This window comes from Salvia miltiorrhiza, unplaced genomic scaffold, assembly GCF_028751815.1.
Source record: "Salvia miltiorrhiza cultivar Shanhuang (shh) unplaced genomic scaffold, IMPLAD_Smil_shh original_scaffold_404, whole genome shotgun sequence".
In the NCBI taxonomy this organism is placed as follows: Eukaryota; Viridiplantae; Streptophyta; class Magnoliopsida; order Lamiales; family Lamiaceae; genus Salvia; species Salvia miltiorrhiza.
This window is the reverse complement of record NW_026651542.1, coordinates 511,308-515,619: the sequence shown is the minus strand read 5'-3', so window position 1 is coordinate 515,619 and position 4,312 is coordinate 511,308. Positions and strand designations below refer to the sequence as shown.

The window sequence follows — 4,312 nt, the reverse complement described above, 5'->3', positions numbered from 1 at the left end:
AAGAGGGAGGTGAGACGTTGAAAAATTTACCCAAAATCCCTGAGATTAGGGGATTTTGTATGACTTGTAGGAGTGGGCGCATGGGGTGAATTGTAACACCCCGCTTTTTCCTAGCTAAATTTAGAGTAATTTTGAACTTAGAAGTCAGGATGATTCACGCCGGATATATAGAAAATAAATTTATTTTAATTCCAACAAAAGTGATTTAAAAAAAAATATATTTGTAAATTTAGTTATTAAATTTATGTGCGTCGCATATTTATTTAATTTAGCATTCATAGCATTTTCACGAGCTTTTAGTCAGCAAACCCTGAAGAATTTTTACAGTTTTCATAGTACAACCCAGAAGACTTTTTATTTTATTTTATTTTATTTCACCCACCTACTCCCACACCCACTACTCTCCACCAACTATGCCCCTTTAATTTTATATCAAAACACTTTCAGCAAAAGTTGCATCCTCCACCTTTCCTCCCACTTTCAGCAAAAATCCTATCCTCCACCTTTTCCTTTACACCCAACATTTTGCAGCTTATAATATACGTAAGGTATATCAGCCAAATTCTTATATTCTCCATTCATAATTCCCACAACTCATTCTGCCGAGGAGGAGCTCATGTTTTTTTTTTAAAACAGTCAAGCAGTTTCATAGCTTCAACATCAAAGCAAATTCATATCTTTGAACAGAACATCCCCAAGGTTTCATCTTCTTCTTCTTTAAACTACATGACTTGTTTTTACAATATTGAATGAGACACGTCCATTACTTTCACACACAAATCACAGCCATACATACCTTCACCAAAATTCACAGAGAAACACATATGCATACATTCATTTATATATATTTATATACATACTCATATATGTGTTTAAGCAAACATATCAAATGTTTTACAATGATGAAAATCGAAAATGAATAAAAAGAAGAATAAAAATAGAGTCTTGAAGCTTTGTCTTGCTTTGATTTCGAACCTTGATGTGGTTGTTGGCTGTATGAGTCGAGAAGAGAGATGCGGTCGGCGGCGGTGGTTCTCCTGCTGCTGTCCGGCCAAGGGCGAAAAACTGAGAGGGGAGGGAGTCATGGTCTGTGTTGTGAGCGTCTGTCAGTCGGGGGAGGCTTAGCCTAGAGCTTCAGGCGGCGGCGTCCGTCGTCGTAAAGGAGGAGAGGGAGCAGGGGGAGTGACAGGGGGGTTCGAGGGAGAAGTAGCCGGAGCGGCGCCCGTCACCGGGCACGATGGAGTAGCAGCGGCAATGGGGTCTGGCGGAAGTCAGAGAGAAGGGGGATAGGGCACGGCGGCTCTGCCGCTACCTTCCAACCACGGTGAGAGAGAGATGGACGGAGGCGGTGATCCTCTGTTTTGAACCGAGAGAAGGGAGAACCGAGGGGCAGTGGTTGTCGCCGCTCGCTCCGGCGAGCGTCCGCGGCGAGAGAGCAGTCGAGGGAGAGAGAGCAGTCGAGAGAGGTAAGGAAGAAAGAGAGAGCAAGGGCGAGGGATAGGGAAGTCAGGGATGGCGGCGGCGGCGGCCGGCGCTGCTACTGTCCGCCGGAGGAGAGAAGAAGGCGAGGAGGGGAAGGCTGCTGCGCAGCAGCAGCAGCTGCATGTGTGTGTGTGTTTCTGAATGTGTGTGTGCGTGTGTTTGATATGGGAAAGGGGGGAGGAGAAATGGGCTAGGGCTTAGCTTAGGATTGGGCCATGGGAGTTGGGCCGATTTTTATCTAAAATGGGCTGGGAATTTCTTTTAAAAAAAAAAAAAAAAAACCTTGAATTGACTATTAATTGAATTATTGAGCCCAATCCATTTTTTTTATTTAGTTAAGCTATGCAGATTTGTTTTTTTTAAATGGACTGCACTATTAAATTAATTAGACTTCTTTAAGTTTGATTAATTATTTTTTAAAATTTTCATAATAATATTAAATTATTATTATACGCATATTTTAAGTAATTTCTTATTATATGCCAAGCATGACATGAATTTGCATTATATTTTTGCAATAAGAGTATTTAAGATTTAATTGGTTTTATTTATAATTCCAATTATTAAAGAAAGATGAGTAAGAATATTGTTGGTGTTCTTAACTCAAGAGAAATGTTTTCAATTATTTATTCATTAAAGTTTAAAAACCCGGCTAAGTGAATCATAGAATATTAAGCACTACACCATGACTTAAGATTAGCTTCACGAGACCTATTAAGAATAGAATTTCTTGTAGGCTTTGTGACCAGGGGGATTAGCGCTGCTTTCCCAAGACAGGTTTATATGTGATTATGATCTTCAGGCTTTGCCTAACCAGGTGGGCTTACTTTCCAAATGTACAAAGTATGATTGAGTTATTAAGCTCTAAATGTTTCAATGAAATGCAAATTGTTTATTTAATGTAATGAAAACTGTTTATCCAATAAAATGTTTATGTGCACTCTGCTCTGTTTAAGGCTCGCAATTCATGGATCGATCGAGGTTCTCTTATGGCCTAACACGTTATTTGAGAATTGTGTACACTTGTTAGTTGTTTCGGTGGGTTGATCTCCATCGGGCACTAATTCATGTAAGAGGCGTTATAAGGGTGCTTGGCTGGATGTGTTCCGGAGCATGTATCATGTAAGGCCTGCCTGGGTAGCGTCCCGAGGTCAATTCAACTTGTCTGAGTTACGTCCTCAGGGCAAGTGCAATGGGAGAAATGGATCCGTCGGTGGCTAAAAGGTCCGGGATCACAGCGAGTAACAGAAAGGGAGTGTGACATGTGCGCACAAATGAAAAATGTTTTAACATGCTTAGAAGTTATTTCATTTTAAAACCTTCTAAGTCATGTCAAGTATAATTAGATAAACTGCTCTTACGAAAATATGAAATGTTTATGAAAATGCATGCCCACTAAGTACATTAGTACTTAGCCCAAAAATACTTTCAAATGTTTTCAGGTTGGTTGGCTGGTGCTGACAGGACGGAGCTGAGGCTAGAGTTAAAATTCATATGTTAGACTTCCGCTGTAGCAATTACTCTTATACATCTTTTGTTTTCTCAACTTAAGATGACTTCATGTCGAGCTTAAATTTGAAATTCTAGTTTTATGCTAATGAATGTTGGTTGTCAGAAACATGAAACAAAACTTGTGATCCAAAGGGGCATAGCCCGACTTTCTATCTTATTATTCGGGTTTTAACAAGGTTGTTCCTTGTTTATTTCTATGATTTAGTTGCACCTCAATTATAATTATTCATTCAAGAATTGGGGTGTGACATGAATAGTGTAGCAATTGTAGAGGCATGGTGAAACACACTGTTCATGGCTGTGGTACAAATGAGGAGGTTGGTGTGGGCTTTTGGGCTTTGGTATTTATAGAATATCATTTCAATAAAAAAAACTAAGGCCCAAATAAATATTTGTCAAAGCCCAACACATTTAAATAATTAAAGCCTAACATAAATTAAATCATGTAGTATTAAAATTAATATTAGCATATAGAATTAATCACATTCATATAATTCAATTTATGCAATGCACAAAAATTCAAAAGACTAAATTTTATAAAAGCTTTTGAAAATAATTTTGTTGGAAAAAAACTCATTTTCATTTCTCCGGCATAAATCATCTTAATCTAAGTTCAAAATAATTCTAAATTTAATATAAATAGGCGGGGTGTTACAATTAACTTCCATTCATCCTCCTCTACAAAATATCAAAATACAAGTTCCTAATGGAGAAATATCTGCTACTCCATTTCATACTGGAAGAGACGGAGAAGATAGTCCAAAAATGAGTGATATCAAAAAACTCCATGAACAAAATAATTATTCTAATCAAATCTTACAAACTATCACCGAACAAATAGATCATATTTCAACAAAAATTGATTCACAAAAACAAATAAATAATTTTCCACATACTACTTCAAATCCTCATTTTATTCCTAGAAGTCTTCCTGAGAAAATAGAAAATAAACTCTCATAATCTTATTGATAGAATTTCTAAAAAGTTAGAGAGCCCTTCTGGTTCTGGAACAAAAAATATTAATTGTTTAGAAAACCAAGAAAATAATTCTGATGATAATAAAATTAATAGAATACATTTTAAATCTGGAACAAAAAACTATTATAATAATAGATATACTCCTCCAGATATTCAATTCGAGGAAAGACCTCAATTCAAAAATAATTCCAAATATGATGGTCACTCTATTCACGAATGGAATATTGATGGTAGATCAGAATATGAAATTCTTAATATACTTCAAGAAATGGGCATGGCCAGAATTGCTTATAAAGTTCAAAATTTAACTGAAGAAAATGCTGCAGCACTAATAGTCACG

The 4,312-nt window shown here is 36.9% G+C and overlaps 1 long non-coding RNA gene across 1 annotated transcript; it reads left to right on the top strand.

Moving 5' to 3' along the window:
- The first annotated feature begins 512 nt into the window (after positions 1–512).
- LOC131004492 (uncharacterized) lies at positions 513–3,191 on the top strand. The gene is made up of 2 exons (XR_009095034.1): positions 513–699; positions 2,219–3,191. It is a non-coding gene; the product is annotated as an uncharacterized LOC131004492 (long non-coding RNA).
- The last annotated feature ends 1,121 nt before the right edge of the window (positions 3,192–4,312 follow it).